General features: G+C 37.0%; 1 protein-coding gene across 15 annotated transcripts in view; it reads left to right on the top strand.

Moving 5' to 3' along the window:
- ROBO1 (roundabout guidance receptor 1) overlaps window positions 1-12,457 on the top strand; it is a 1,123,100-nt gene that overhangs the window by 718,997 nt on the left and 391,646 nt on the right. The gene's annotated exons all lie outside the window — the stretch shown is intronic.

Genomic DNA, 12,457 nt, shown 5'->3' on the forward strand with positions numbered 1-12,457 from the left:
TTTTACTATGAGGGAACAGAGCCACGGCTCAACTTTTCTTTCTTCCCTTTTGGTAGATTCTGGTTTCAATCAAGGATCCGATTTCAGGCCTTAAACACACACACACACACACACACACAGTAACACACACACACACACTGTAACACACACACACACACAGAGTACCTCAGGGAATTTTTTATAGTCCTGTACTGAGCTTCAAGTTGCATCAGAGCCTGTAGGTTAGTCACTCAATTTCCATGGTTTTGAAACAGTTTTGAAAGGTTGGTTTGAGCTTTTTGTGGTCCCCGGCTATGATTTATATTTTGACCAAGGATTTTACTTAAGGAAATATGTGAAAGAAAAACGCACATCAGCTAAATGATGGCAAATAAACCCCTAAAATAATTCCAGCCCATGAGATACGCTTTCTGACTAAAAGGAACCTTTGCAACGGAACTAAATGAGAAATTCATTAAATTGTTGTTCCTTTGAAGAAAACTGAAGTTTTCATTTCTGTCACAGTGGAAGGATGACTAGATTACACAGACTCTTTGGGGCCGGCCACCTCTTCTGACTTCCAGCTTCCCCTCTCTCCTGTAGTTTATTTTTTAGTTTGCATATCTGAGGGATTGAATGGTTTCCTACCCCCATACCAGCCAAGGATGCAAATCAGAAACATTCAGATCTGATCTATTTGTCTCTCTTCGGCGAGTCTCCCCCTAGTTTAATTTACAGCTTCAGATACCTTTGAGATTTTTGTTGATTCACCTTCTCGGTTAAAGTTTATTCACGTGTGTAAAGTGAAGTGTCAGTGTGATAAATGACTGAAGGAGCAGATTACTGAAGATAGGGGGATTAATGGTCATTAGTCACTGTTTGAGCTGAGTTTGTATATGTTGGGACATTTTATCATGGCAGTAGATTAAAGATAGGGTCACACTAATAGGATGTCACTGAAAGCTAGTCCTGTCAGCGTGCAAATTCTGTCTTCACTTGGAGAAATATGTTGGAGCGTGTACTGCCCTTTAGATTTAATAATTTGATTAGTACTTAGTATCCGAGGTTTGTAATTTAAATAGAAAGAAGGCATTTATAACCTTAGAGCTGAAATGATTTCTGGCTTTGTTTTTCTAATTTAATTTTCCACCGAAGCTACTGGTGATTTTAATAAACCTAAGTTTTTCCCGATAGGGGTGGTTATCTACTTTGTTGGTGGGGTCAGAGTTGTTCTTGTGAGATGCTCTCTCATATTTAACCTGAAGCTGTTTATCAGTCTTCTGCTGACTTTCACTCCAGCTGTGAATCTGAACTTGGGGAGGCCAGATTACTGGGCTGCAGGGGAGGGTTCACGACCGTGTGCTATTCTCAAGCCACTCTATTGACTTGAATAAAACTTCACAAAACTCAGATAAGTAAGTAGAGTTGGGCGTGCTCAAGACACCTGGGCAGGGAATGAATGAAGTTCTTGAAAGATTGTGTTTCATATCTTGCCTCAAGCCTAAGATCACAGTCTATCACTTGTTAATGGAGTGTATTTAAGAGAAATGTGGTGAGTTTAAATAAATCAAAGTGTACTGAGGGGGGTAAGGTACCTTCAACAAGATTTAACCTGTAAAAACATCTATTGGTTGTCAGTTCTTTCTTTTCCTTTTTTTTTTTTTTTTAAACCTGGCTGCCAACTTAGCAAAGTCCTATAGTTTTCTTCAAACAGATTATAAACTTCACGTTGATGTGTTGATGTCATACTTAACATCAAAATATTATGTGTTTGTTTTTTGCAGTCTTTTATTTATTAGCCTAATGCTACAATATATAACTTTTTATTCTAGGAAACTAAGATTGTGGAAAAAATAGGTATTTCTTTAGAAAGTCTTTTTCACGGTGAATTTCTTTAGTGCTTGTATACCTGAGTTCTTTTCTGTGGAGAGCTAGACTTGGTGAGGGGAGCAGATGGGATAGCCCTGGTAAAAAAAAATCTGTGTGGTCTCTCAGGAACTGATTCTAAACATTCTTTCTTTATGGACTTCCTCTCCCCAACTCCATTTGATCAAACCTGCTTTTAAGTGAAAAAGTGATTGAATTTCAGTTCAGACTTAGGATGAGATCTGAACTTCAAATGAAGTAGAAATTCACTAGTGCTGTCTTTCTTTCCTCCTTTTTTTTCCGGGGAGGGAGAGGTCTTTTTCTCTTGGGGGAGGGAAATTTTTTAGATAAGTTTAACTATGTGTGAGCCACTTATCTGGTTCTGTGGTCTCTCTAACTGGAAAGATTCTTTGGTAATTCCAATAATTTATTTATAAACTTAATGGCTTTTAAATACACTTATCTGAATACTGTGACATCTTTTAAAGCATCCTAATTTCTTGATAATGGGCCCTCTAATACATAAGATGTTTACAGTTAAAATGTCTCAGAACAGTAAGTTTACCTGAAATTTTCCTTTAGTCTTCCCTATGACAACTGAAATACTCTTGTGTGAATAAAGTGATACAAAATGCTAAATTTCAAACCTATAATCACAGTTGTTTGTTTACTTATTTATTTTACGTGGAGTAGGTATCTCTAATTTAAAATACTGGGCAAGAGGAATAAGATTGGGAGGAAACTTAGAATAACAGTTTGCCAATGAAGATCATAAATAGTTGAGAGTATGTATCATCTTCTGTGTTAATAAGAGATATTAAGGTAATGCTCATTTTAAGTTCTGGCCTTTAGAAAAATGTTTAATTCTAAAAACAAAAGTATAACTGCCTTGCATGCTTGATTTCTTATAGAAAAATATAAGAAAACCAAAATTGTTCCTCAATTAAAAATTAGGCCTCAGGTAATCTGTAGAGTAAATTAAGAAATTTGGTAATAAGAAAGGAAAAAAAAAAAAAAGTGGAACCAGAAGCACAAGTCTGGAGAAGTACAGTGGAAGAAACAGATCCATAATTAAGCTGGTTTTAAACTATAGGAGGAGGGAGAGTTGCAGTAGACGGAGCCAATCTTAGTGCACCCTCTGACCACACGTGGCACAAAGAGCAAATCTGAAAAGTGGGCTCTTGAAAAATTGATGTCAGTGTGTATGCTCTATGTTTAACAACTATATAAAGAACTAGACATTTTTTAAGGCAAAGGAGTAGTTTGAATCTTTAATGAATTCATAAAATAGGGTTTTTTTAAAGCTATATTTAAGAAGACTTTAGAATGTTGACTTTCTCAATTTATACGGAGGAGTGGAAAGCTGAGTAGTTGCCTTCTGTATCATAATGTTTTTGCTTAGAGGAGACCAGCAAGTGAGAGAAGGAACTAATTAAAAAAAAAAAAATGAGATCAAGTTCAAATTCTGGGGTACCGTAAGAAACTTTATGATGATGACTATGAAGATATGACTATCATTTGTTGACCGTTCACCATTATCTTATTTAATGCTTATAAGAGCCCTATGACATAGGTACTATTGTTACGAAAATTTTACTTTATCTGTATTTCATCGCTGTGGAAACTACATCATAGAGAGGTTAGGAGATGTGGATGAGCAGGGATTTGAACCATGCTGATTCAAAGAGAGAAAGAGAGCAATGAAGGATTTAAAATAAGAAAGATTATGGTTCAATCATTTTTTTAAAAAAATTTTAAAACATGTCCCCCAAATTCACCCAAACAAGACTGTGGTTTGAACTCTTGAGACTTTGGAAGGGAGGCATTTTTTATCCTGCCATTAAGTAAATGATCTTTCCATTTTTAGATCACCAAGCAAGATGATCGGTTCTTTACATTCAGCCAGCTCACATCCAGCCTGTATCATGTCTGTATTTCCTGGCATGCTTAAAAAAAGACACCGAACAGAAGTCAAAACAATGACTGCTGGTGATGTAGAAATACACGGATTCCAAGTTGTATTTTGAAAAATGAATGCCGTCCTCATTCATGCACACTTGAAGAAAGATTTTGCTCTGAGTCCCAAGGCAAATAATTGGTGCTTATCAGGGAAGAGCCTGTGGAGAAAAAAATCATTTCCCCTGGGATTGCATCTTCCCCTCTGGGTTGGGCATGGGCTGGTGGTCATTTAGTAGTAGATGAGCCTTCTGCTTGACTGCTATTCACAGATGACTCACTTCATGGTTACTGATCATGGAAAGGTGTTGAGTGTTAATACCTGGTTGATCAGCTGGTTGGAAACTGCTTATGCATAGCCAATAAAGTTGCCATCCTGTGGAGATCAAAGGCTACCTCCTTTCCCTACAATTCTGGATTAGCATGGTTTCCTTTTCCCCTTGTCCCTCTACCTTCAGCTCTTTCCTTCAATCTCGTTGTTGAAGAAGAGGAAGAAAAAAGATTATCTGTAGTGTACAGGGAGATAGCTTTGATCTCCACTTTGTTGCTTTCCTCTCTTTTGCTCTTTAGCCAACCAAAAGGCTATTTCTAATGCTGGAAGGTGTCATGTTGCTTGCTTCATGGGAGAGCTCAGTCTCATTTCCTGGAAGCCAAAAGAGACTGCTACAAATTCCCTTACTTCTGTGATTTTACTTGGCTTCCAAATGTCTTATGACAATGTTGTTCCACACATAAAACAATATTTTGAACAGCATGACTGTGCATATCTTTCTGGCTTCATTCAATGAGAGAAGTACCTCTGCCGTGTTCAGAGCTGTCCGTGGCTTAAAGCTGGAGAAGAATATCTGTTTATTTTATTTAATTCATTTATTTTCTGATTGGGAGGAGAGTGTATAGAAGGTAAACAATGGTAGAAAAGGTTCTTGGATTGTGAGTTTGATGCTGAATAGTCTACAGGCTTAATGCCTGTCACCTAGTTTGACACTTAAATGAAGCATTAAAAGCACCACCAGTGGATACAAGCAAATGTATACAGAGCGGTGTGGTTCTGCCTTAAGTGGGAACATATTATTTTTGTGTCAAGTGAGTGATTTACATGTAGCATATAGGAAGTAGTAGGCTTCAATTCCTAATAATACAGTGTATCTCAGGGATCTGTTTTTTCTATCATGTTAGTCTTCCTTACTAGAAAACACATCTTTAAAGCACTTCTGGCAAGTAGTAGCTCATGGTCACACTTTCTCAAAATGCTCTTGATTGGATTTCAGAAAGTATCAAGTTCAAAGTGTGGGTCATCTATGCGTGTGTGCAGCTTATGTGTACATGCCCTGAGAACCAGGGACAGCTTATCCACAGTCAGCCATGGAAGGAGCATGGAGCCTTTGGAACCTTCTCCCAAAGTTATTTGCCAGAGGTTCTGCTTGACAATGTCAGAGACTGAATCTGTATCCCTGACACTCTGTAGGTTCTTATTATTTTTGGCTGCGTTGGGTCTTTGTTGCTGCGCGCGGGATTTCTCTAGTTGCAGCGATCAGGGGCTACTCTTCTTTGCGGTGGGCGGGCTTCTCATTGCAGTGGCTTATCTTGTTGCGGAGCACCGGCTCTAGGCGCGTGGGCTTCAGTAGTTGCAGCATGTGGGCCCAGTAGTTGTGGCTCTCAGGCTCTAGAGCACAGGCTCAGTAGTTGTGGCTCATGGGCTTAGTTGCTCTGCAGCATGTGGGATCTTCCCGGACCAGTCCTTGAATCCATGTCCCCCGCTTGGCAGGCAGATTCTTAACTACTGCGCCACCAGGAAAGCCCCGTAGAGTCTTCTTTTAATGTGAGTAAAGTCATCTTAGGAGTAATAAAATCGTTACACGTGACCATTTAGTACTTTAAAAATCATTTCAGGTGTATGTTATTTCTTGATATAACTTAAAGTTTCAGTGAACACAACAAGAGGTGTGCTTATATGACAGTCAGGTTCCTTGTAGCATGTCATGTATGGTCATAATTTATGCACCATCATGGAAAAAATATCAACTCGGTACACTCATTCCTGGATGTTAGCAGAAGAGGAAACAGAGGCCAGATTTTAGTTTCTCTCCACTCATGTGATGGAGGCCCTTTTATGTCATTAGCAATCCCAGGTAGAGTTTGAAAGGAAAATGGGGCGAAAGAATAAGTGAATCAGGCTACATTTCTGTGTTCCAAGATCATTTGGCATCAGGTGGTGCTAATGAGGTACCATCTCAAAATTTAATCTCCAAACTTCAATAACATGCATATACTCTGTTATATTTTCTGTTTTAGCATGTGGTTGTTTTCTTCCACTAACTTTTAGTTTGGCTAAAAGTATCTGCCTGCAATTTCTTTCCTATATAAAGGAAATATAAAATGTATACTTTGCAGTTTCACTGATCTAAAGCTGATTTTGTTTACTCAGGCTTGATTTAAAAGGCAGTCTTTTATTACTTGGAAACTTCACTAATGGTGCTTGTTCATATATCAAAGTGAGTTAAAACACATTTGTAAGTGTTAACTACACACCTCTGGGTAACTTTAAACTACTTTAGTTGCCTGGTTTGGGAAGTAATTTCAGTGTCTCCAGACCATTCAATTAGCAAGCTGTCTGAATAAAGTAAACTGGCTTGTACAGGCCGTGGGAGCCTCGTCTGTTTCTCTCCCTTATATTTGAAGAGAAGTGAAAATTTCCTTACCAATCTGGTATTAAGTTTGGAACTGGAATTTGCTTCTATTAATGAACTTAGTAGTTCATTAATTGCCAAAACCTAAACACATAGAGGGAAAATAGGAGATGGGCAGCAGCTTTACTTGGATACTGCATGGAGATGAGGAGGATTTAACCAGGACTGTTGCTCTTCATCAGTGAATAATTAGGATTCGGTAGATGCATCATAAGGGCAACATTTATTTAGATTCAGTATGGTCAGAGAGGAAACAAAATTCATTGCATTATTTGGTCTTTTCTCCTGTTAAGGGTCATTCCAAGCCAGGAGCTCGTCCTTTCCTAGGACCCCATATTCAAAACTACCCTTTCACCATTTTGCATTTGACACATTGAACATAATGCTTTAATAACCACACATGATTATTAAATATATTGTAAGATATATATGTGTATATATATGGCCTGATGATGAAAAGAAAAGTAATTAAATGATGAGGTATGGATCCAGTTATGTGCATTGAACCCAAAGGACTAGGAATCAATAATATAATATCTCTAATAATAATGGTTATAAACTAAAATGTATAAAGTTATGTGCTGGCATAGTGCTCATACACCTTATCTTATTTAATACCACATTAAGAATGAATGCATTGCTGTTATGCCTGTTTATCAGTATGGAAAATGAGGCTGAGAAAATTTATGTTCCCTGACTGTGGTCAGTCAGCTAGTGTGGTAGAATCAGGATTTGAAACCAGCCTGTCTGATTGCAGAATTTGGCTCGTCAATACCCACTGCACTGCTCCCTTATAGGAAAATCACTGTAGATGAAACAGTATAAAATGTGTAGATAACAAGGCTAAGATGATTCTTTGTGAGGGAACTAACTTGTGCTGCCCAGCTGTTTTAGTTGCCTTTTAGATGATAGATTTTTCTGGTATCTGATTGTCTGTTCCCCTCTTTTGCTTGATAACCCGCAAAAAAATAAAAAAATAAAAGAGTGCATCCTGATATTATACACCATAGAACACAGAAATCTCAATTCAGCCCGTAATACGATCTAGTGGAATTCATTGCTGTTCAGTTTGTGGAGTAAATCTGAGACAGTAAGAACCAAGTAAGTTTTATGAGAGCTCATTTGGGTAAGTGAATAGAAATGTCTTCATAGAGAAAATACTATTTCTGGCATCTAATTTCTCTAGCAACTGGTGCTGAATTTTTGTTTTTTTTTTGAGTTTGAAATAGACAGTGAACTTAGTGATACAATGTTATGGATAATAAAAGTATATTAAGCAACAGCTTGGTTAGAATCTGTTACTACTATTCCTTTAAAGGTGTATCCTTCTCAGATGGCAAGTTTTCTAGAAAACAAAGAATGTAGCATTGGTGAACATGATCCCTGAAAACTGCCAGAGTCTGTAGTAACTATTAAAAACAGCACTGTAATCAACCCTCGCTCAGAAGTAATATAGTTGGTTTTTTAAATGTTACTCTTTTGTTCTTCTTACTCTTTTTATTTATTTATTTATTTAAGGCTGCGTTGGGTCTTTGTTGCTGTGCGCAGGCTTTCTCTAGTTGTGGTGAGCGGGGGCTACTCTTGGTTGCAGTGCACAGGCTTCCCACTGCGGTGGCTTCTCTTGTTGTGGAGCACGGGCTCTAGGCGTGCGGGCTTCAGTAGTTGTGGCACGTTGGCTCAGTAGTAGTGGCTCACAGGCTCTAGAGCGCAGGCTCAGTAGTTGTGGCACACGGGCTTAGTTGCTCCGCGGCATGTGAGATCTTCCCGGACCAGGATCGAACCCGTGTCCCCTTCATTGGCAGGTGGATTCTTAACCCACTGTGCCACCAGGGGGAAAGTCCCATTCTTTTAAATAGATATGTCTGACTAAAGATTGTTCTGTAATTTCTTAGGGGTGGTTTTCTCAGTTGAACTCAATAGTCTTCCAAAGTTGTTTCCAAATGTGTAGATGGGATGGTATGTTTCTCCTCTCTGTGTCCATAGGTATATGACTTTATATAGCCTTAAATGAAAATTGAAAAATTTCCCAGTTCCTTACTCTTTACCAATAATCGAAACTAGGTATCATATCTAAAACCCTCCCTCATATGAGACCTGGTCATAGCCTTAAGGTTTTTACTCTGTCTTAAATAACTTCATAATAAATGTATTTCTGTGCATTTATTGCTTTGCAGCCTGCCATTCATTTGTATTCGATAATGCTACTTGTTTTTTATTATGAATGGAGCTTAATAACATTCTTTATTCCTCAGTAAATGTCAATCTTGCTTATCTTGATTAGATAAATCAAGATTAGCAATCTTGATAATAATGAAACATTATGATTAACCAACTGTCTACTTTTGTTGTTGTTAGACACTTTAAAGAATGTTTTAGACATACTGATAATGTGTAGGAGCTTTTAGTACAACATCCAGGTTGTGTACTTGTAGACAGGAAAATGTATGTTGAAGCACAAGAGTGAATTGTTGGCACTCTGTGAGTGAAAGATGTTTTGATATGACGGTAGAACTGAGAATTGCATTTGAGAACTGATAGATTAAGGGGATTTACTTAGTCAGCAAACTCTCCCTGGAATAAGTAGGTTGCCAAAGAGTGTTGAAAGAAAGAATAGAATATCTTGTTGAGCAAGGTGAAGTGTTAGAAAGGTGCATCCAGGAGTGGTGATCTGAAAAAAAGATATAATCTGTTTGAAGAGGTAGATTTTACAATAGTTAGTTGTTATAGAATTTCACTTATGACACTTATATTTTAGAGGACATTATTTGATAATAACATTCATTCATTCATTTGATCAATAGTACCAGGCAACAGAGTATTAAAAAAAAAGAAGCAGCTCATTTCTTGCACTTAAGGAATTTATGCTAAATGGTTGATTGCACAATAGGTAATTTAACAGGTATGTGCGACTACCCTGTGAGCCTAGGTTTAGATCATAAAGAGCTTCCACCAAATGGAGAAGAGGTGATAAAAAATAAATATAAATTTGATGTCATAATTCTTAGAAATTAAGACATTTACTTTTTGGCATATTCAGTGAGGGTACGGATAGCAGTGTATAGACAAATAAACTTAGATATAATGATATATGTTTTATTGTTCTTAACCTATCAGAGAATCATTTGGACAGTATCTTAGAACAACTTTATTTCTGTGCTTCTACCCTCTCTGCAGTAACTTGAACACCTATTCTTTATTCTACCCTCATTAATTTCTGTGTGACAGGAATTATCTCCTCATAGCATAGAAGATTCCATTTATAAGTTTTGTATAAATTTTCCTAATTAATTAAGCTAAAACTCAACTCTATTTCCTGTCCTACTGGACTCTGTTTTACCCTCCAAACTACCCATGGTAAATTCAGTTTAGTTTCTACATGAAACTGTTTCAATATTTGAATACAGCTATGCTCTTTTAAAATTTTCTGTTCTCTGCACACAAGATCTCTGTTTTCTTCCAATTTTCCTTATTTGATCAAGAGTCTTTTCACTTGGTTATGTTCTTTTGTTGTTATTGTTTTCAATATATATTTTGCCAGTGTCCTAAAGTGTAACATGGATTTTGAGGATCCTGTTTTCTTTTTTAGTAAAAATTTAGATAACTTTTAACTTTTTCCTAGTGTTCAAATAAATATCTCATTTCCTCTAAAAATTCTGTCAGCATCCTGGGATGTAATGCTTTTCTGGATCAGGAGATTTAAAATATATTAATAAGCTAGATACTTATTTTCCCACCTTCATTTACCACTGAACCATCTTCGAACTGCCCTTCCTGTTCTAAAGTCACGATTCTTGGCAGGGAAGGTAAACAAAAAGAAATTTGTGAGATTCTGTTTTTCTTCTCTGATAATATTTTATAACGGTTGAAAACTGAAATGCCAATACAGGGGCCTGTGTAAGGAAGGCCCTGTATCAGGTCTAAGGGATGGTTGGCTGGATGTTGCCATGGGGATGTGTGGACTTCAATGTAGACAGACTTTCAGAGTTTTCCAGAAAAGGCATAAATCTGTATTTTAAAGTAAAATCTCCCAACCTATAATGGGAACAATTAGGTCTAAATTAATAATCAAAGTAACAACAATAGCAAGTCTTCACACCAAATGTGACCCACAGATCATCATTTTGTAGCTGCAATATTACATTATCCATCCCATATAGAACTGACCTGTCTGTGGCTGTTTATTCCTACTCTAAATACATTGATATTCCCTCACTCTATTATCTTCAGCGTTTTAGAAGCTTTTCCTTTTCTGATGTTTGGCCATCCTTACTGTATTGTTACTAGCTAAATGGTTACATAATGGCTTATTTATTTAACCCAAAGCATCTGCCTTTATTGGGAGTTATTTACATTTTACAAATTGTTAAGCCAGGCAAAGTGATCAGTTTGACTGTTTATGTTTATTCTTTTGTCCTAAAGCTAACAAACACAGAAAACAAAACCACAAGCCCTTTGATGAGCAGAGTTCCTGATGAACTGAATAAATAAATATATTCTTGAATAAGAAGAGAAATTATCAACAGAGACAGTCTGAAGGTTTACTGATTGCTATTAAGAAACACACCACCGTGTTGCATATGAATTAACAGGTTGAGAAAGTACATTAAGGAAATCTGAAGAAATAAGAATAAAATTGGGGCTCTGGCTGAATTGCAAAGAAGCTTTTACCTTCTGCAAGTATTTATTGCAGGATCATTTCTAAAACCTAGTTTCCCATATTTGTTTTATTATTTGTTTTATAGATCATTAGCTGTTTGACAGAAATATTATCAGGAGAGAAGCTTAATCTAAAGGGTCAGTAATCATTGCCAATTGAATATTAACTAGAAATGAAAATAAAGCATCTCTGAAATAATTTGTTGGTGAAAAATGTTATTTAATGTACAAAATATTGATTTATGCACAATTTTCAAGAGCATTATCTAGCGTTTCTGTGACGAAACCTTGTGTATAATTCATAAATGTTTCTAAAACAACATTTGGAGGATTTCTTTAGGCAACATAGAAATGGGATAATTTGCTCAGGTGTTCAAGATACACTACAAAGCTAAATATATATAAAGACACTTTTGTTAACTCTTAAAAAAAAACTCAAACTGGTCATTTCTTACTAAAGTCTAAGTAAAATATTCCTATATGTAAAAATTTCTTGTCTTCATTATGTTTCACTGTAAAGTGAATAGAATTTCTTTTTGTCTTCCAATGACTCATCCTGCTGGAAGAACATGGCAGAGTCCCATTGGGAATCATTAAGAGCATTACTCATGTTAGACATCTATCAGGGGCAGCCCTCCTCATGCTAAATTCTAGAGCCACAGCTCACGAATAATATGAGATGCTCACAGCACAAGGCAGGGAATAACGTTGGAGTGGGAGAAGGTCAAGGCACGGGCAGGGGAAGAGGTCAGAAGCAGTATTGTGCCCTGAGCAGTGAGCACTGATTCATTTGAAGCTGGAAACCATCACCAGCATTTCATTGTCCACAGGAGGCATCTTTAAAGATGAGCATTATTTGATGCTCTGGCAAAATAGCTTGCTAATAATAATGTATTCTTCATCACTTAAAGGGGCAGCCATGACTTTCACGTTTATTTGGAAATTCTTTCTATAGTTGAGAACTGAAGCTTTTAAAGGAATGTAACGAAAACCTATCATCTGCTAATTTGCCTAAGGCTTGTTGATTTTGTCTATTTTTTCTTCCTATTTCTTTACATATAAAGACTATTCCGTTTTTTGTGAACCACAGAAACGTTATGTTTGGTTTATTTTCTTAAGAGAAAGTACCCTGTCTTTGGAGGTTTTTTGTTTTGTTTTGTTTTGTTTATTTTATTGATTTTTGGCTGCATTGGTCTGTATTGGTGCGCGGGGGCTTTCTCTAGTTGCGGCAAGCGAGGGCTACTCTTCGTTGAGCTGCAAGGGCTTCTCATTGTGGTGGCTTCTCTTGTTGCAGAGCACGGGCTCTGGGCGCA

This window comes from Kogia breviceps, chromosome 5 (genome assembly GCF_026419965.1).
Source record: "Kogia breviceps isolate mKogBre1 chromosome 5, mKogBre1 haplotype 1, whole genome shotgun sequence".
NCBI classification, from domain to species: domain Eukaryota; kingdom Metazoa; phylum Chordata; class Mammalia; order Artiodactyla; family Physeteridae; genus Kogia; species Kogia breviceps.